Below are 22,391 nucleotides of genomic sequence, written 5' to 3'. Positions count from 1 at the left end.
GGGAAAGACTTTGTTACTCTTATCCAGACAATGCTCCACCTATAGTTAATTCACTGTACATCAGTTAGTCAGTACATTAGCACTACTAATGAAAAGTGCTATTCACCTCCAAAGAAAGAACTGATGAACTCTGAATGCAGAGTGAAGCATACTTTTTTTAGGAAACTTATACTTGCTGCTGTTTCTACCAACAAACTACCAAAGAATTTAATGAAGGACATGTTTCTCCTTTAGCTTTGTATAGGAAATCATGCCTGTAAGAGATTAGCTGCTTAATCTGTGTAACCTGATTGTATGCCCCTGTAGATATCCATTTCTTTAAAGATGCCCTCCTGCAAATATATGGCCATAAATGCATCTTATCAAGGAGTTCAGTTGTTTCATTTGGATCTTCATTCACTTTTGAACTAAGCTCAGATAGCTATCTTTTTTGTACTTGATCTAAAAAGAACACAGGTTTGAAATTTGGATCTGTATCTTTAATTATTTAAAGGAATATGTAAAAGAAGGAGGTCAGGAATCAGGAGATAGAGTCACTCACTAACACACTCTCTCTCTCTCTCTCTCTCTCACCTTCCTGTCAACCAAAATCCCATTATTCAGCTTCTACTTCCTAAATACCAGAATATTGTCACCAGATAATGGTATCTGGAGCTAGATGGGACAATAAAGAGATCTTCTGATCTAACTCCTTAAAGTTACAATGAAGGAAAACAGGAGCTAAAGGGGTTTGCTCAAGAAAGCAGAGCTAGGAAATAATTCAAACCCAGGTCTTTCAGTTCTTAACCCAAGGGTTTTTCTGCTATGATATGCTGCCTCTCTGTTCTATCCATTAAAATAACCATAATACAAATAATAAAAATAAAAATGTCCTAAGCTGGACAAAAGCTCCTCCAAGTTGAAATCTTCATCATTCCCAGTGCCTTTCCCCCTATGATTGTTTATTATTGTTGTTTACATCAGTTCTAAAAATGCTTGAGATCACTTGGAACAGTCTCCTTAGTTAAAATGCCTAATTAATGCTTGCAGGTTAAGATGCCCTATCTATTATTATTGATTTTTCTAGAACTATAATAACAAGTGTATAGGAATCTCTAGCCAGGAGTGTAAATCAACAGTTCTTAAAGATGTCCTAAGTAGGTAAAGGATTGAGTGACTTCATCAGGATCACATGGCTCCCAGGTGGGACTCGGACCCACATGCTCCTGATACCACAGTTGACCAGCCTTATGGCCCATGCCAACCTCCTTCTATTTCCCTCACAGATGTCCCAATCCTTCTGTCCATAGAGTCATGGGTCATTCACTTCTTTGGACTTTTTTCTTTCTCTTTGAGGAGATATTTCAATTTAGTCATTGACTTGTTCACAATGCAAAGATAAAAAAATGTTCTAGGTTTTGTGTGTGAGAGACAAACACAGAAAGAGAAAGACAGAGTCAGAGAGAGATAGAGACACAGAGAGACAAAGAGATAGAGGGAGATAGCGTGAGACCAAAGCAGAGGAAAAAGAGAGACAGAGAGAGTACGCAGACACACACACAAAGACAGACACAGAGAGAAGCAGAGAGAGGATGACCACAATGCCTAGGAGACAGAGGTGCACAGGTACAAGGGCTTTCTATATTACTTTCTGAGCTATTACATTCCACCCTCAGACAACCACTATTGATAAGCAGACATACCTGATATCAAACCCAAATTTGTTTCGTTGAGATTTTGGTTCCTACCTTTGCCCTCTGGGGCCAAATAGTGCAAGTTCAATCCCATTTCCACATCCTTTCAGTCAGTTTATGACATACAAGTGTTCTTTACTCCAGACATTAATATCAGCATTTTATAGGTGAGAAAACTGATATTAGAAGGTCAGTAACTCTCCCACGGTCACAAAGTTTGGGCCAGAGAAGTCCTTAAACACCAAGATTTCCTGCCTCCAAATCCAGAGCTCTGTAACTGTTATGTTTCATGGTCTCTCTTAACATATTCCATATATACAAAGAGATGGCTACATTTTCTTCCCTATAGGAACACAAGTAGTCTCCATGAGAGCCAAGATTGCTTCATATAGGGAAAGAGATAGAGAATGCACCTGTGATTTATTTAAAATAGGGAACTCCCAGGTGATGAAACTCTTTCCCCTAATGCAGGTCAGTGTATTCTCTGCCTTTTCCAGGGTTCCATGGCCAGTGTTCTGCCTGCCATGTAACAGGCATTTAAGAAATGCTTTTTAACTAATAGGTGATGAAAATCCTATGATACCATTTGAATTTGCTTTATGTTCCTACACAGACTGACGATTGTAGTAAGAAACCATCTGAGGAAGTTTGCTGTCATGGAAGTAGCAGTGGATTTGGAGTCAGAAACAAGAATCCCAGATGAGAATTCCAGCCTTGATAGTACCTCTCTGCTGATCACCCAAAACCAGCGATAGCTGTGGGAGCAGAGGAAGGGAAGAGTTGTCGTACATAGTGAGGCTAACCACAGTTTATTTATAAACCTCAATTTTCTCTTCTGAAAAGTTATGATTGTGTCCTAGATCTGTTCACAACCTTCCCCCATCTCCTCCTCCCCCACCCCAAGCTGGCAGGAGTGGAACTCTCAGGGATCATCATATAGCATGGCCTTCCACACAAGGTGAGTCTTCCTGGGAGTCATTCCAAGGAAACTTATCATGAGAGATGCCTCAGCTGTGGCTGGGCTACTTTAAGGCACAGCAAGTACTACAACCTGGGTTTTCAGGAAAGCATTATGGTAGGGGTGGAGGAGAGGTTTCTGGTGTTCTCACCAAAAAGCCTGTAATGCCCAATGAGAATGCCCACCTTCTATTCCAGAGTCAGCCACAGAGCTGGCCATAGTCCAGTCTGGAGAGCTGCCCAATTTCTCTGTCAAACCGCAGGCAGCCACTTCTTAGGGCTATGTAAACTCGCCCTCCCCTTTCCGAAACAGAGGAGCTCACTCACTCACCGCAAGTACTCCGAAGCCTCTTGGCCATAAAAGTAAAGAAAATGCACTTTGAATAATCAAGTGCCAGCCAGTGCAGTATGCAATCATCTTAAAGTGCAGAAAAGCTCAAGCATATAAGGGATCCACGGATAGCTTTAACCCAGTCCTTCATTTACACCTTTTACCTCACCTCCATCCCCCTTTCCATTTCCTTCAGATAATAACAAAGTAACTAAGACTTTGTTTTCCCTTCCTATCCTAACAAAAGGAGCATCAGGTCCTGGTTAGAGAACTTGCCAAGGTCCACTTAATCCTTGACGTATCTCAAATGACTGCAGAGAGGCAGGAACCGGGAACAGGATTTTGGGAATGAAAGGGGCCATTCCACAGTAGGATATTCTTTGTATACACAGAAGGAAAAAGTTTATATATACACACATCAAACACTGAATCTCTCATTCCTGTCTTTGTTTCCTTTTCTTTCTGTCTCTCCCTCCCCTCCTCTCCCCTTCCCTCTTCCTCCCTCCCTCTCTCTTCCATTCTCCAACACTCACTCTCTCTGTCTCTCTTACACACACACACACACACACACACACACACACACACACACACACACACACACACACACACACACACACATCCATCCACGAATTTCTCTCATAGTACATAGCTTCCTTTCCAAGCCTCATGTATATGCAGGATCTAGGAGGGCAAGAGCAGGGGCTGGATGTTAGGTGTCAGGGAGAGTATTCTATTTGTAAGGCATGACCTCACAGCTGCCTGTGCAAGCAGGAACAGATTTACACACAGAAAAAGGCACAAGTTACTTTTTTTTGTTCCCTGGTAAACCTTGCCACTCTGCAAGTAAATCATTTCTTTCTGTTCATCCAGAATGCTGCCTCTCAACTGCTTTACTAAATCCAATGCAATTTCTATATGCAGGTATGTACGTATGTATGTCTATATGCATGTTTATATGTGTGTAGGCCTACACATTTCTTGGAGTGGGGTCTGAACAGAAAAAGAATTTTCTCTCTCATCAATATGTAGCTGATGCAGGTTAATCCAGTCCAAGACTACTTTCTCTTGTCTCACCAATTTACTCCCAGAGTGTTGAAGCTCCCATTAATAAGACCAACAAGAGCAACGTTTGACATTTATATAGCCTGAAGGATTCCAAAAGGTTCCACCAGTTACTGAACAGAGAGTCCCCAAGAGCCACAGCTCCTGGCATCCCACAGCCCACAGCAGTCTGGAGAGAAATTTTGCCCCAGGGCATGTAGCAGATGCCCACTCTCTTAGACATGCACACAATGCCAACCTATTACTCATTCCCAAATGGATGGGTCAGTACATCAGTTTTAAAAACTTTATTAAATGCCTCCACTGCCACCCCCTACACTCATATGCTAGTCAATCTTCTTCAAAAATCTGGAAGGCTGATTGTCCAAATCCAATTTCCAGCAGGAGCTGAAAGCTCTTAAGATAGTTAGCCATAACCTGGTAGACTTTTGCCCAAATTGAAATCCTTTAGACCCTGTAAGACAAGCCTCATGTTTGTACAGTTGTTGATGTGACTGAATTTCCCACTACAGACATCTAGAATCCAAAATCTATCACCTTATGATTTATCCGTATCATAAGGGAGCTGACCCTGAAAAGTCTGTAAGCAGTAAGAATGCGAGATGGCCTACAGCATTCACATATGGCTGTAAAATCGACAAGAGCTTTAGGAAATCATATCAACCTGCTGGTACATAAAGAATGAAGCATTCATTTGGTTCGGCGGGATATGTAGAGTCCACTTTATCCCAGGCAGTATTTTCTTGGGGGGAGGGGAATGAAAAGCAAGAATAAAATGGGGGAAAGAACCCAAACTCTGGTTTATTTAAATCTTTGACTAGCCAAAGAGACATTTTACTGCTCAAAGCAAGCAGGTTCTATTGGCACATCACTGTTTTACTTACATGCAAATGTATATTAAAGCCCAGTCCCTCCTCCACTCACCAACACCATAGAAGAATTCACTTACCCAAAGACCAAGGCATCCCAGCTCCTCCCCACCTGTGTGAAATGAACTTTCATTGGAGGCAAATTTGCCTATTCAGGCTGACAGCATTTAGGAAGGTTGGATGCTTAACCTAATTGTTGTTGATTCAGTTCGGGACTAATGAATGAAGCTCCCCTCCCCTTCCCCCTCTTCTGACTTGGGTTACCAAATAGTGGACCCTCCTGATTTGCATTCTCCATTGAAGCTGAAGGCAGCCTGGCTGCCAACGGGGTATCATGTGCAGAGTTCTCAGACAGGTACTATAGTTCATTACCATAAACATCTGTGGAGACCCAGGCCAGGTTCCTGTAGCTACTAAATAGGCATGAGAGGAGAAAGGTTCTTCCTGAACCTCCAGCCAGGCACTATGACAAAAAGTATTTGCAATCATCTTAGCAGATATGCATACATTGACTCCTGAAGGTTAACTGAAACTTAACAGGCATTTTGCATAATTCGGTTATAAATATGGATCTATATGCAAATTTGGTATGAGGCTCTCTAGGAGGAATCCCATATACAGTGGTTGTTCTCTGATGATAGGTGGGCTATATCTATCCTGAAAACAACCACAAAAACAAATTGTTAACTACCCAAACTCTAGAGGATATTAGGACTTTTCCATTGTTAATCAAAAAAACCCATCGATATCTTTCTAGAGAGATATGTTGAACTCTATGTTCTTGATGGGATGAGAGGGCAAACTGGCTAAACTATCTGTCACATCATGGATCAAATGAAGTATATATAAAGCTCAATGGAAACCATAAGGAGCTACATAAATGTTAGCTTTTATTATCATCATTATTAAAATGATTATCATCACCAACATTAATTCCATTAATTTAGCTGGTTACAGGGATTAGACCACTGCTCCCATCCTCATTAATTGCTTTGCTTCTACTCCCAAGGAAGTTACTGGTCCTTGGAAGAAAAATTGATTCAGTAGTGAAAGGTGATGGAACATGTGTGTCTATGGTGCCCAGGTATTCTCTCAAAGGTCATTCAGTCCTATCCCTTCCTAATTACAGATGAGGAAGTGGCTTGCCTACTATGCCATAGCTAATAAGCATCTAATATGGAATATGACTTTGTCCTGATTCAGAATCTAGCCCTCTACTTAATATTCTACCTAACTACTTATATTTCCTTTAGTTTTTTCTATAGATGTTGTGGTTGAGTTTACCCCAAAGGATCAGCTCTTTCATATTGTTATAGGGACAGATACATATGGAGCAATAGATTTAGAGCAAGAAAGGACCTTAAATGTCATAGGATCAAAGATTTAGGAGAGAAAAAGACCTTAGATATAATCTAGTCTAAAACTTGAATTCTGTACAAGACATTGAACTGCAAAGAAGGTGATTCATCCAGGATCACACAGTTAACAAGTGAATGAAGACAATAATCTAGTTCCCCATCTCCCTGCCTTATTTTACAGAGAATGAAACCTAAATGGACAGGTTAATGATCTTTTCACAGCTATTATTGGACTAATCTGTCTTGTGACTGACCCGCTCCCTGCCCTCTCTCTACTCTCATAATACTTCATTGGTCTAGAAGCTATCAGTCTTCACATTTCTTTGTCCAACCTTGGGATGGTCTAGAGGTAAATCTTTAAGAAAAGTCATTTGACAGGACTTAAACTCAGAAAATTGACCAAATGAGCAATGAGAGTGAACACACAAGGTCTAGTTCTTGTTCTACCATTGTATGGCTTTGAGGAAGTGCCTGGAGCACCATGTATGGGCCTCAGCTTCCTCTTACGTGGGGAAAGGAACTTAGAAAAGAGATATGCACATACTTATATATAATCTGAAGGAAATCACTCAGTAGCACAGTTTTCTCTTTAGTGAATTAAGGAAATGGAATCTATCAAATTAATTCTATTAAATATATGCATATGCATATATGTGTGTATATACTCGCACATACATGTATACATGTCTTTATATAGGTGTATATGTTGTACATGTGCACATATACATTGTGTGTGTTTATATATGTAAATATAAGTATACATATACATACATATATATGACTTCATTTGATAGATCCCATTACCTCAGTAGCACAGTTTTCTTATTAATGAATTCAATATACATACATCCATATGTGTATATGCATGTAGAGATATGTATGTGTGTATTACATATATACATATATATTTATATAGATATAAACTAATAGCCCTCCTTTATAGATCCCATTTCCTCAATTAACTAATGAGAAAACTGCTACTTAGAGAGTGACTTCTCCAAGGTCACAGTTAATAAGTAGCAGAGAATACAGATCACTGAATTCACTTCAGTCTACTCTCCTTTACGCTGTGCTGCCCTAACCAAATTGAACAAATTATGATTCATTTTATAGAACTGTTACAATGTCACAAAATTTTAAAATATCTCAATTAGGATTATATATACATTTATATGTATGTATGAATTGGAATTTATTAGTAATCTAGTCCAACTCTTTAAATGTACAGATGAATACTAGAAGTTTGCTGAGATTAAGTGACTTCCTCAAGGTCGCACATATAGTCAGTGAGAGAATCCTGTTCAAATTGACTTCCTGTTACTCCAAGTTAGCATTCTCTCTGCTGTGCCAAATTAGCAAAATTCATTCACTTTTGACATGCTAGTTATGTTGTATTGGATACATTTTCTGAATTTCTCCAGCTCTATTCTGGTTACCAAAGATATCAACATAAAAAACAAAATCTTGGTTGGGTGCCATCTGCTTTCTCTGTTCATTCCCCTACCTGAAGTCTCCGCTCTGTCACATCGTAATTAGTTTCTATGGAAATGATTATGTCATCAGAAGCTAGGAATCTGAATTCTATTTTCATGCAAATATCTTTTCAATGGGAATGGAATGAAAAGAAATACAATACACAGAAAATATTTAGTCACCAGATTTGTGATTGGTGGGGGAGAAGGAGAGGGATTAAAGAAGGATGGGTGTTCTTGGGACTGTTTTTCTATCACACAGGACATGTTCATCTTGAAGCAGCGTGCATGTGTATTGAGAAAGCCCTCAGCTCTAGGCTTTCTCCTTTTACTGTCTCATGCCCAAGGGAATTGGACATGAGAAGTTTACGGCCTATCTTTGGTCAATGACAGATGAGGACAAAAAGTTGCTTAGGGACACCGTTTCTTATTTTATTTATTTACTTTTAATGAAGTCTTTGGATGAAGGATGAAGTGTCCTTCTGGGATATAGATAAAAGGTGTTCCTAAAGGTTCTGTTAGGGAAAGCTTCAGTTAAGGAGTTGTTGGATTTCTTTGGAATATTCAGAACGGTTCTAAAAGCAAACACTTCAATGACTAGATGACATGGGGAAGGAGGGGTGAAGGGGGGAAAAGGGGGGAAGAGTTACTGACAGCTCTGCCCTTAGAAGTTATTACAAAACTCCCTTCACCCTCTTTGGGTCTCAGTTTCTCAATTATACAATGCATGTATTAGACTACATGATCCTAAGATCCTTTTTCAGTGGATAGATTCTGTGTTCTCTATTCTAAGGTTTCATTCACTTCTAATATTATGTCTTCCCTTCTAAGTTCTCTTCCTGTAGTGATATTCTGTTTTCTATGTTCAAAGGCCCATTTTGGATATGACATTCAATATTCTAAAGTCACTTCAGACTCTAACATTCAATATTATTTTAAAATTTCTCCAAATGGTTGAACCTGTTGTGGTATATGATGATCATGAAATATACTATTGTACTATAAGAAAAGGCAAGCAGGATGATTTCTGAAAAAATAAAAAGACTTACATGAACTGATGCAGAGTGAAGTGAGCAAAACCAGGAGAATGTCATACACAATAATAGCCACATTGTACGAAGAACAACTGTGAATGACTTAGATCTTCTCAATAATACAATGATCCAAGATTAGTCCAAAAGACTCATGATGAAAAATGCTGCCTCCAGAGAAAGAACTGATGTCATCTGAATACAGACTGAAACATTCTTCCTTCCTGCTTCCCTCCCTTCCTCCTCCTCCTCCTCCTCGTCGTCGTCCTTCTTCCTCTTCTTCTTCTTCTTCTTCTTCTTCTTCTTCTTCTTCTTCTTCTTCTTCTTCTTCTTCTTCCCTTCTTTCCTTCTTTCTTTCCTTCCTTCCTTCCTTCCTTCCTTTCTAGCTCTCTTTTCTATTACAAAATGACTAATATGGGAATATGTTTTACATGACTGAACATATTTAACCTATATCAGATTGCTTAACATCTCAGGGAGTGGGAAGGGAAGAAAATGAGGGAGAGAATTTGGAACTCAAAATAAAAAAAATGTTGAATTTTTTTGTGTATAACTGGGGAAATATAATTTTAGAAAACCTGAAGTTTTGGCATTCTATCTTTTCTATTATATTATACATTCTAGTTTCTTAGCCTATGTTTGAAAGAACCTTCTAGCTTTGTTATTGTGTGTACTAAGACTTGACTCATGAAGTTTCTGGTGCTAAATCCATTTTGCAAAGATAACAGCATTAAGGATTATGTGTGTTCGTTCTGCCTTGCCGAAGAAGGCTATGCCATCAGAGAAATAATGACATGACTTGCGCTTGTGTAAAAGGGAAAGGAAGGATGAGTGAATATAGAGACTGCTGACACATTTAATATCGATTCATATTGTTTCCATTTAAAAAGGATAAAGTTCTAGAAGCAAACCCCTATCATTCAAATACTAACCCCAGTCAATACCATTGCTGCCCTTGGTAATTTCATTAGCTTTCTGTACAAAATGGCATGACCAAAAAGATTGGACCAAAATCTCAATTTAATACTAGTTGTTTTTTTTTTTTTTACAAGAGGACTCACCATAAAATAACCCTATACTTCAGTACAAATGCCCCACCACCATCACCTTTATAGAATAGATTTGTCCTAGCATAGCAGTCTTTAAGTAAATATAATGTAAATGCCCACTCTCCTAAATTATGTACAAAACTTCTTTTAGTCTATGTCTTATGATATAAATTATATCAGTCAGTCAATAAATCAGAACTTATTAGGTAACTAATATATGCCAAGCACCGGAGATACAAAGAAAAAAATTGGAGCCAGCCTGCAGCATCATGATTACTTATAGAGACTGCCATGGAGCACAATGAATTGCAAGCTAGAATGAAACTCTGAGTTCATCAGTCCTTTGGTATTGCAGATGACAAATCAGTGCTTGGGGAGAAGAAATAATTCAGATTTACAAACTAATCCATGACAAAACTGGGGATAGATATCCTTACATGGTTCTCTTGTCTAATGTCTCTAGCTCTCAGGTTGCCACATGTTATACTTTGTTCTGGAGATGGGGAGAGGGAGTCTTAAAGCCAGCCTCAGTTTGCCTCTGTAGATTCACCCCATTATTAAGCCTTCTTTCCCATGCCTTTCATTTACTCACTCTTCGATGATGACAACAATGATCATGCCTTCCTCAGCTCTCTCTTCTCCAAGATAAACACCCCTCTTTCCTTCATCTGACCCTGATTTGACATTATTTTTGACATTATGGCTTTGCAGCATCTTGGTTTCTCTCCTCTGTTTCCTCCATGGTTTGCTGTTTCCTTTCTAAAATATGTGACAGGATAAAACACAATTCTGCAGGCATGTTCTGACCAGTTCAAAATGGCAGATTTTACTTAACCCTGGCTACTGTAATTGTCAATAGAACCTAGGAACTGATTCATTTTTGTTGGTTTCTGTATGCCACAGTTTGACTCATGTTTATTTGGCAAACTTGTAAAATCCTCAAATCTCCTGGCAATGTTAATCAGAAAGTTAAAGATCTTCACCACCCATTAATGGACCTGCCCATTAAGGGAAGCTTGATTAGGGGAAGCCCATACCTTTTGTTAATTTTCTAATGAGGCACTGGTTCTCAAGGGCTGTGATGCCCTCTGGCTCTGAAAAGTATATAAATACTCTGAGGTACGGTTTTACTTTGGGGCTTAGCTTTTGGAATAAGGTTTGTGTGCCAAGGGAGACTCTGGGAAACCACTAAGGAGCCCTCTCCACCACCCCTTTTGGAAACCCAGACATTGGTGTTTCTCTTTCTGGTAACCATATATGTATGGTCAGACAGCTGGATGTGTCTGTGGATCTGTGATGTACGTATTGCTTATGTCAGACATTTGGAAGCCCTGCTTGTTGATCTTTATTTCTCTGTTTGTAATTTCTCTGAAGTTCAAGGTGCTGACTTTCCCCCCTGAACTAACTGAATGGTACATGTGCTTGATTACAGCGATTGTTGACCCCTCAAAAGTTGCTTTCCTTTCAGAAAAGCAGATCTAAGGCCCTCTGTGTACATCGGGGTGCTTGCTGATACACTCCCCCCTCTCCTGAAATGCTACATAGATATGCTTTCCCATTCTGTACTTCAGAGGTTGATTTCTTAAATCCAAATATAAATCTTTACATTGATCCTGCCTAAACTGGATCTTATTAAATTTGACCCAACCAGCTAGTCCACTTCTTGATTTTAAGATAATACATAAAAAATTCTTAATAAATTTTTAATCAAGAACTTAACTATTACTCTGAAAGAATTAGTACAACTCCCCAAAGAGCTGAAGATAAGGAAGAAGTTGAAATAGTAGGCAATCTGGCTCATTAAAAGTTTAATAATGATTATAATTACAGTGACTTTAATCAGATAGAAATTCATTCAATGTTAGCATTTTTGCCAAGATAGTGCACTCCTTCCATGGACTTAATAATGCACAATACAACTTTCAAAAGAGGAGGAGGACTTCTTAATAGCAGAATACACTTCATATCTTGGTAAAGTTTCCAAATGTGACATTAATCTTTAATGCTCTGCTAGCCTCTATTATTTCCTATAAAGCTGTTTCTGACATCACAGGGAGAAGTGAAAAGGTGATGGTGAAGAAATCTCCCAATTGGAGACTCTTTATGACTTCACTGAACGGTAACTATGAAAGAAACTTCAACGTTCCTATATTGAAAAAAAGTAAGTCACTTCTCTTTGACTTGCCTTGGATCATCAGAATCCAGTCTCTGCTGGGAAATGTTGGTAAAATAGTATCTCCCACTGAAACCATTTATCGTTAAAGAAATGGAATCGAGGAATGAGTTGAAAGTCAGAATGTGTGCTATAGTGGCAGAGGATTCATCATCTTCAGCTGATTTCTTTCTGTGCTATAAGAACAATTACAAAGACAAACACAACACACACACACACACACACACACACACACACACAAATAATCGAACCCATAACCTTGCTGGTCTTCCCTCTAGACTATCAGCCAAAAACATTTGAATTTATACTGAGATGAATATATCGATTTTTTCTTTGAAACTAACTACTTGTGCTAGCTAATCTATATTTTTCTTGGGGATTCCAATGGCTTTGCTTTCCCCCACATGCATATATAAACATGAACATATACACATAAATACACACCCCAATATAATACACCCAGAAAGGAAAGAATCAGCATCTTTGTAATTGCATTGTGTTTAAATCATGATTTGTTACAGAAATGACTTAGCAACAGATGCAGCCCAAGAATAGACACACTAATGTTTTCATTCCACTACTCAGTAAATGCAGACTTAAAAAACAAATGTCATTGCAATATAAAGAGAGCTCAGAAAAGACAAAAAAGATCAATTAAAGTTGAGACTGTCCAAAAGCAGCACCATTTATCTAGTATCCAATGTTTGCTAGCGAGCGCTGTATGGTATATCATGAGGACAATGGTTAATAATGGCTATGTAGAAAAAGAACTGAAGACAAGGGAACATGAGCTCAGAAGGAGAACTGAGAAAATTCAGTGTCATGGAAGAAAAAATATGCTAGTTTATTCAATTCAACAATTACTAAGCACCTACTCTGTGTAAGACAGTATTCTAGGTAGTGGAGATAGTCCCCGGTCAGCTGGAGCATACATGAAATTGAGAGGAAGGCAAAGTATACACTGCTAAGGAGAGAGACAGAAAGACAGAGAGAAATAGAGAGAGACAGAGACAGAGATAGACAGACAGACAGAGAGATGGAGAGAGATAGTGAGAGACAGAGAAGGAGAGAGACAGAGACAGAGATAGACAGACAGACAGAGAGATGGAGAGAGATAGTGAGAGACAGAGAAGGAGAGAGACAGAGACAGAGATAGACAGACAGACAGGCAGAGAAGCAGAGAGAGAGAGAGAGAATGAATATGTATATATATATATAAAGCAATTTCTGAAGAGTCAATCAAGTGCTTCCATCTTTCTGAACATGGGGCAAGGTGGGGAGGGGTGGAGAAGATCAGAAAATCTTTGAGTAGTAGGTGGTATTTTCATTGAACCTTGAATAAATTTAATAATTCAAGAAGAGTAGAGAAAGTAGAACACTCTAAATCTCAGGTGAGAGCAAGTTTAAAGACATGGGGAAGGAATTTTGAATGCCATCCATGGGGAAAAAAGCAAGAATGCTAATTTTTCTGGAACATTGAGTGAGAATGTGAATAATGTGGAATAAGCCTAGAAAGATAGCTTTTGAAGATCTTTAAATACCAAGCTGAAGAAAATGTGTATTTTACTTTAGAGTAAACAAATTATTAGTGTAGGGGAATGATATGATCAGAACTGTGTCTTGGGAATCAGTGGGAAAGACAATTAGTTTCTTCCCTGTTCTTCAATTATAGATCCAACCACCAACACTCCCTTCCATCTTCACCATTAGGGTCCCTTAATCTGAAGCAAGCACAGGTTTTAACAACTAAACATATGAGTTATATTTTGGAGGAATATCCCAAGCAGATTATATCATTCAAGACTCCACAAAACATCTTAGGAAAGGCAATGACTTTTGGAAGATTTGAATTTGAATACTGGTTCTGCCACTCACTAAAAATATGTAGGCTTTAAAGGTTCAAACTCAAAGTTCTGGTTTAGTTGCAGAGAGGTGGTTTTAAACTCTATATCAGGAAAAAATTTTAAAAATCTGACCATTAGAGCTGTGCAAAAGTGAAATGGGCTGCCCCAGGAGAATATAGAGAACACTCTGGTTCAAGTACAGGTTGGATTAGCCTCCAAGGTCCCTTTCAACTCTCAGATCTTTGATTCTCCCAAGAAAGGTAACTCAGGTGTCACTTATAACATGAGGGACTTAAAAATAATTTATCTCTAAAGTCTCCTCCAGCTCAGTAATTCTGTGACCAATTGAGAACAGTGGAGAACGGACAAATCAGGATGTTCAGAGAGTAATTGCATGTTTACTTTACCGAAAACTAAAAATACGAGGACTTAAATCTGTTGACTTGACCTCCCCCCCAGGCACGGCAATCTTGGTTCTCTTTCTGTATTAATACTAGTGACAAAAATATAGCATCTTCTTCCTGGACATCGAAGCACATTTTGAAATAAATGATTTTGTTACACAGGCATCATAGAGTTAGACTTAAAAAACATCGTAGTTGGAGGTGAACTCAGAGACCATTCACTACAACCCAAATCTAGAAAATAATTCCTTCAAGAAGAAGAAAAAATCTGCCTTTGCTGGAATTCCCTCCATTAAGGAAAAATTCATTACCCCTTAAGACAGCCCATTTCACTTTTGTATAGATGAGATTATTGGGACAAGTTGTTTGTTCTCCTGACATCTAGCCCACTTCTTCATTTTCATATCTTCCACCTATCAACCAATAGCTCCTTCTGTAACTTCTCTACTGGACCCCAGACCAGGTTGTGTGTTGTCTCTTCCACTAGAGTGTAAGCTTGCTGAGGGTAAAGGTTTTCTTTCTTTTTCATATTTATATTACTATTTGTATGTATAACTTAATGCCTGATACATAGTAATTCTCTGATAAATGCTTATTATGTCATGGAATGTTCTCCTTCCTCCATATCTGGAACATTCTCCCCCTTCCACTCTTTCTACTGACCTCCCTGACTTCCTCTAAATTTTAACTAAAATCCCACTTTCTAAAGGAATTAGAACCCTCAACATTCTTAATCCCAATAGTTTTCCTCTTTTAATTGCTGTCTATTTATCCTGCATATAGTTTGCCTTGCATGTGTTGCTTCCATATTGACCCTCTTCTTAAACTGTAAGCTCCTTCAAGACAAGGACTGTCTTCCTCCTCTTTCTTATCTTCTCAGAGTTTAGCCTGGTTGCTGGCACATAGTAGGTACTTAATAAATGTTGATTTATTGATGTGGGACAAAACAGGAAAAGGTCATTCATGGGACATCCCTTGAAATATTTGAAAACAGCTGTCATTGTTCCCCTAAATCTTTTCTTTTACATGCTCAAGTTCCCCATTTCGTCAAGAAAAAAATCCTTAGTTTTCATGAACTCTAGGCTCTTTACTATCCTGATTGCCCTATTCTAAATATTCTCCAGGTAATCAATGGCACTGCAGCATAGATAATAAGTGGTAAAGATAAGGCTCTGGGCCATAGTCCTTTGTCTCCAAATACAGTGTTTTGTTCCCTATCTCGCTCCTTAGTCTCCTGCTAGCAGAGCAGAGTTTTTGTGTGGTTTTGTTTTACCAAAGTAGGATTTCACTTCTAAATAGAAAACTATTTAATGTAGATGCCACTTTGAGCAAATCTCTCCACTACTTACCTTCAGTGCCCTCAACTATAAAATGGTAATGGCAGCTGTTATTGTTGGTGCTGAGTCATGTCTGACTCTTCATGGCCCCATTTGGTTTTTCTTGGAGAAGATAGTGCAGGTTTGTCATTTCCTTCTCCAGCTCATTTTACAGAAGTGGAGTTGAGGCAAATGGTTAAAAGGACTGGCCCATAGTTCCACAGCTAGTAGGTCCATATGAATCCAGATTGGAACTCAGCAAGATGAATCTTCCTGATTTCAGATCTGGCACTCTGTTCACTGCATCAGCCTACTGATGTCTATATTCTCTAACTCAGAGGGTTATTGGAAGTAGAAGATGTTAGATAATGGTTATATCAGGAAAGGATCATTTGGGAACCTAATACTAACTCTGGTCCTACATTCGAGTGTTGGAGAAAGCTCAGGCATCACCTAAGGTTTTATAATTCTCATTTCTGAACCTTTACTTTCTCATTGATAAAGGATGAGAATTTAACTTTCAAATAGTATCCTCTAACTGATTCACCTCTGACTTCCTATCCAACACTCACATAATGTGTTATATATTCTCAGAATCTTTGCAGATATAAAATTCCTGCCTTGAGGTCTTTAATACCTTGAAGATGCAGTTTTAAACCCTTTCTACATTCTTTGTTCTGATTCCTACCAGCACTAACATTCTGTGTTCTATATTCTAAGCTCTTATTAAACTCTGACATTCTATGCTCTAAGGTCCTTCCACCTCTGAGGTTCCATGTTCTGAGATTCCTTCCAGCTCTGGCACAGTTCTTTCCAATGTTCCTTTCAGTTCTGACAGTTAACAACTCTTTCAAATTCCTCTCCAACCTTTTCTTTTTGTCTCTTCAGAGTATCCTGCATTTGGGCTCAGAGTTAGTACACTGCATAGACTTTAAGGTGAGTTTTAGGAATACAGAGATTTCTTTCCCATGGGTTAAATTTCCCTTTAGTTTATTATCATTTGAAGAATTGTAACAAAAATAAATTCTTCTGTCTCTGTATGAAACAGTTACTCTGGTATATTTCTGATCTACTCAGGCTACGGAAAATCGTATCATTCTGAGGAAGACAAGGGGAAATGATGCTGAAGGGGACACATACATACAGTTGATTATTCATGCCTTGGGAGGGACTCTTTCCTGAGAGACTTCCAGGCAAATGACAAAAATAAAATCTTTATTTTATAAATTCCCATGCAAGTGAACACCAGTAATTTATATGAATATTGTATGTAGGGGTTTATTACTTAAATAAGTTGATGGTCCCTGGGGTCTGAGTTCTTGACACACAGGTCTGAGGCCTCCAGATGAATGGAGGAATATCACAGAATCTTAGAATTGAAAGACACCATGCAGTCATTTAGTTCTATAGTCAGTATCATATTCTTGACAAGTAGTCATCCATTTTGAAGAGCTGGCCATTGAGAAACTCCTATCCTCCACACAGCCTGTTTCTACGTTAGATGGGTCTAGTTTCTAGGAAGGTGGTTTTCCTTTTGCTATACTTTTACCTTGCTTGTACATCAAGCATGGATTCATTTCATTTCACCTTCTGCCAGTTACTCTTGGCTTTACCCTCTGGGGCCAAGCAGATCAAGTATAATCCCTGTTCCACATCACAATCCTTCAAGTATTTCAGGACAGTTCTCTTGTTACCCCAGAGTCTTTACTTCTTCAGGCATAATATCCCTAGTTTAGCTTTTTGTGACATTCAAACGTCTTCTTAATGAGAAGCTCCAGGATTCTATACTGGAATGCCTAGGGAAGGAGGCAGGCGCATGTCTGCAGGTTTGCAATACTTTGTTTGCAGAGGGATTTTCAGAAGGCTTTGGCTAATTGAAACAACTGTTGAAAATTTACTTGGCATTTTTCTTTCTCAATATTTTCAGCCTTGATGAAAATGTTTCATCTCTGAGATGCTTCTCTGCTGTGATCTGGCTACTGAGACCGTGAATAATGTATGTGCCCTACTTTATCCAACATTTCCAGGGAGTTACTGCCTGGAACCCACTTAAGCAAACACACTCACTGTTTCCCCGCTCCAACCCTTTATGTAGGTTAGCTGGGCAAAATTCTTGGATCCACTATGCACTCCAACCTCGCTCTTTCCTGACCATAATGATAGGATTATAGAATTAAGCATGGAAATGGGCTTAGAGGTCATCTAGTCCAACTCCATTTCACAGATGAGGAAACTGAGGCAAAGAATGGTAAGAGAAGAAATAAATGGCAGAGATGAAATTCAAACCTGATTCCTCCTGCTCTAATTCATATATCTCTCCAGTGAATTGCTCTTCCTCTGAGTCTGAGTGAGTTTGTGAATAGTAAGGGATTCTACCACAGAAAAGTAAGAGTGCTAGGCCTCCAGTTATGGAAGACGTGAGTTCCAGCCACACTTCCCACATCAACTAGTTGACCCTGAAAAAGTCATTTAATTCATCAGTGTCTCATGCAACCCTTTAAGACAGTTAGAGGAAAAAAGAAATCTTAATTGTTACAAGGGATCTCCATTGGTACACAGTTTCCTTATTGGGAAGCCTGTCACAGATCTGGCTAAAACAAAACAGACAAATAAAACAATACAGAAATAAAAGCAATTTTTGTTTTATGACTATTAATAGTGGCTTATTCTAAAGAACTATTGATTTGGAGTCACATGACTGGTGTTCAAATACTCCAGTTTCTGCTTATCTACTAAACCCCCCCCCTCCAGTTTTTGACTTCATCTGGACGTCAAAGCTATGCCCATGCCACAGGTACCTTCATTGTGCCTCTCCCCTACTTTAGCTCCCATTAATGTATTGTCTTTCCCCATTGGAATGTTAGCTCTTTGACAGAAGTGACTGTCTTTCCTTTTGCTTCTGTTTGTATCTGCAGTGCTTGACACAGAGCCTGGTACAGAGCAAACACTTAAGAAATGCTTCTTTTTTTTCTTCCTTCCTCCTTCCTCCCTTCTTCCTTCCCTCCTTCCTTCCTTCCTTCCTTTTTTCTTCTTCTCTCCCTTTCTTGGTGACACTGGCAAATCACTTAACCTCTTTCATCTTTACTTTCCTAATCAGTAAAATCAAGGCATTGTGTATTATATAGCTCATTGAGGTCCTTTCTAGACCAATACAAAGAGAGCTCAGAAAAGAAAAACAAAGATCTATTAAAGTGCAGGTTGTCCGAAAGCAGCAACATTTATCTAGTATCCGATGCTTACTTAGTGAGCACTGTACGGTACATCATGAGGCCAATGATTAATAATGGCTATGTTGAGAAAGACTGTATAATTTCCTCTTCTGTGGCCAAATAATATGTTTAATCTCTCCTCTATATTAGAACACATCAAAGATGTGAAAGCATTTATCATTCTCCTCCCTCCCCTCCATTGGGACCTAACATCATGATTCCATCCATGTGCTCATCATATTGTATAACTTTGAGTCCCCTCATCAGTTGGTTCCCTTTTCTGGGTGCCTTCTAGCCTGTGGATTTCCTTCCGAAAATGAGTTCAGGGATCAGTTTGAAAGAGATTAAGATCTCTCTTCTTTTGGGACATTCTACCTTTTATAATGAAACTTAAGTTTTCACTATTTTTTTTTTACTTATGGTTTTGATCAATGTCATATCTTATTGTTGATACATATTATATTTAAACTCTACTAAAACCTATAATCTCTTAAATGAACATTTACCTACCCATGTGCATTCTATCAAGAATTTTTAAAATTGATTTTTATCCTATATGTTAATTTGATCTAATGAGATTTGCTCCTATATTCTGGCCTGTTCAAAAACACTAAAAACAAAAACCGGATCATTTTATTCTATATAATATGCCTTCTTTGCCTCCAAGTACTGTATCATCTGAAAATTTGATGAGGAGCATGCTCAGCTATGCACTTATCTAAGTCATTTATGAAAATGATAATGACATAGTAAAGTCACATATTACAGGGCCACTCCACTAGAGATTGAGGAAGAAAGGGAAAGAAGCGTTTATTTACTGCCTACCATGTGTCAGGCACTGGACTAATCCCTTTATAAATATTATCTCATTTAATCTTCACAACGACTCTCTCCTTTGTCACAAATTTTCAGATATAGATGTCATTTTATCTCAACTTCCTCTATTTTTTCACCTCAGGAATCATATAGCTTGAAAACAGCTGATAGGTTACGTACAAAAATATGATTATGTTTGACTAGATGAAACGCCTTCTGTTTTCCACTCCCAAACATAAAATACTAACTAAAATCTCACCTTTTCCAAGAAGTCTTTCCCAGTCCTCCTTCATTCCAGTGCCTTCCTTCTATAAGCCATTTCTTATTCATCTTGTATCTTGTTTGTTTGTACATATTCATTTGCTTGTCATCTCCCCCATTAGACTGTGAACTCTAGAAGGCAGGGGCTTTCTTTAGCTCTCTTTGTATCCCTAGAGCTTATTACAATTCCTGGGATAGAGTAGATTCTCAATAAATGCCCATTTTCTGACAAGTTCATTTTAGTCTTAATAGATGGTAGAGAAGAAAGTGTATCATCTTTATAGTCTGAAGATCTGGACAAGAATCCTGTCTATGATTGTCGATATCTATGTGATTTCAGGTATTTCACTTTCACTTTCTGACACCTTGCTTTCTTTTCTATAAAATTTGAGATTTGGGACAGCACCACCATGTTCTTCTTTCCTAACTAAATCTATTATCCTAAGACATTCTCATTATTGAGAATTCCTCTATGTACTGATTCCTATTACAGTAAAAGAGATAATCTATGTAATGTATTTCACTAAATGAGGAATAAGCTTACTTATATGTGTTCCTTATTACTAGCAAACTCTAAAAAGTACCTTGACAAAAGGTAGGAGCAGTTGATGTTGACAAGGTTGTTGAAAGCAAGACACACGAAAGCATAGCTGGGGGAACTGGGGACCAGAATAACCATTTGGGAAAGCATTCTGAAATTATGCTGAAGCAAAGTGACTGAACTAGTCATAACCTTTACTACCCAAGAATTCACTCCTAAAAATAAACTTTAAACAGGCCAGTGATCAAAAGAAGAGCCAGACATGCTCCAATTCCAATATTTATAGCATTATATTTTGTAGTTGCCAAGAGCTATGAACAAAATAGATGTGCATGTACTGGAGAAAGCTAAACAAGTTGTGGTATGCAAATGTAATGCAAGTTACCCTACTGTGTCATAGAAAGTGAGTATACCAAATAAAGGAAAGCATGGCAAGATATAGAAGTGATGCAAAGAAGATCCAAGATTCAACATGCAAGTCATTACAACAATATATATAGATAGTCAACAACTCTGAAATGATCAACAATAATGTTCTGAAATTATAATGACTGAGTTTGGTCCCAAAGAAGAGATATCTAAGCTGTCTCCCCTCATCTCTCATTGTGGAGGTAGAAGGCTATGGGGGTACAGGGCTGCATATGATGTCATGCTTCAATGATTTTGTTAGTTTTGCAGAACCTTGTTTATTTTACTTTTTTTTATTCCTTTTTTTTTTCATTTGTGATAAGGGATGACGCTCTAAGCAGGGTATGGGGAGGATGAGGAGAAATATTTCCAAAACTGTAGGTGATATAAAAATGAAACACACAAGCAATATTTGTTTTTAAATTGGATATACTCAGTCCATCTGTTGTTAGCAATGACTTTGGTTCATCTGATTGTTTTAAAATAAAGGTATTGCTTTACACAGGAATGTCAAAGCCCATGGTAATTGAGAAAAGAGGGCCAGTTGGCCCCGGTACAAAGTAGGGATATATTATGGACGGAACATTTTAAACTAATATAGTTCAGATGGCTTGGCTTTTCTAAGTCACAAGATACATCTCCTGGTGCTTCCAGTGTTCGCTGGTGCCTCTCTGGGCATCTAGAATATCCTTGGAGGAGAAGTCTTTCTCCCAAATTAGCAGCTGTCTTTCCTTCCTATGTTCACTAGTCCAGAGTAACCCAGGACAGAGCAGTGTTAAACAGAGAACTCCCTCCACTCCTCTACAATACCATTCCCTAGGTTTTTCACTCTCTTGTCCTCTTCTAAGATTGTCTTTAACTTTCTGAGCTTTCCTGAGGACAGCTGGAGACTTTGGGTTGGCTTGGTTGGTGTTGGTGCAAGGTCCCATTGGGAATCTTTTTCCATCCCATCTATCTTTATGAACCCCACATTTATAGCTGGTCCAGGGAAAGAAAGTACAGTTGAGAGAGGTAGCTGCAGAAAACTGGATTGTCATCTTGGGGTACTTCCAGAAATAGATTACCTACCAGAGAGGCGATTTATTGTAGAAATGTTCACAAAATTCCACAGGTCCTTTACTGAATTAGAGGTATAATTGCTAGAGACATATAATTTATATTATAGGTATGAATTTAGGCTTTCCAGGCTAAAGAGGACTTCCACACGCTGGCTTCACAGAAGTATTTGCCTTTGTTAAACATACAACCTTCAATGGTATTATTGGTCCAATGGCTAGGGTACCAACATTCTCACTACTCTGCTTGTTTGTTTGCTTTCTGTCCACTGCTTGGACCCACTCAAGCTAAAGCAGCAATGGTCTTCCAAGAAAAACCATAGTGTGCATATTATCAGAGTGAGCCTTCAGAAATATTCACTGCCCTCTGTAGAAAAGGCAGCTCACCTTTCCCCAAAGAGCCATGTGTCCCACTTGTCATGTTTAAGGGGTGTGGGGGGAAAGCACTATCCACATGGCTAAAACCCAGGACTTTTAGTCATAGTGTCAGCTGCCTGGACCATCCCAAGTCTACTTCCTAGTACAATCTTGTGGAATCTGGGGTCTAATGAATTCCACTTGC

General features: G+C 38.6%; 1 protein-coding gene across 4 annotated transcripts in view; it reads right to left on the bottom strand.

The window, feature by feature from the left end:
* Positions 1-22,391, bottom strand: part of LRRC4C (leucine rich repeat containing 4C) — a 1,216,509-nt gene that overhangs the window by 675,992 nt on the left and 518,126 nt on the right. Inside the window, exon 1 of one of the 4 annotated variants that reach the window (XM_072618914.1) lies at positions 1,683-3,398. The exons of 2 other annotated variants lie outside the window; for them this stretch is intronic. The gene's annotated coding sequence lies outside the window, so the exon portion shown is untranslated. Of the gene's footprint in view, positions 1-1,682; positions 3,399-22,391 lie in introns of those variants that run through there. One more of the 4 variants, XM_072618915.1, reaches the window with a different exon arrangement.

This window comes from Notamacropus eugenii, chromosome 6 (assembly GCF_028372415.1).
Source record: "Notamacropus eugenii isolate mMacEug1 chromosome 6, mMacEug1.pri_v2, whole genome shotgun sequence".
In the NCBI taxonomy this organism is placed as follows: Eukaryota; Metazoa; Chordata; class Mammalia; order Diprotodontia; family Macropodidae; genus Notamacropus; species Notamacropus eugenii.
This window is presented reverse-complemented; position numbering and strand designations above follow the sequence as displayed.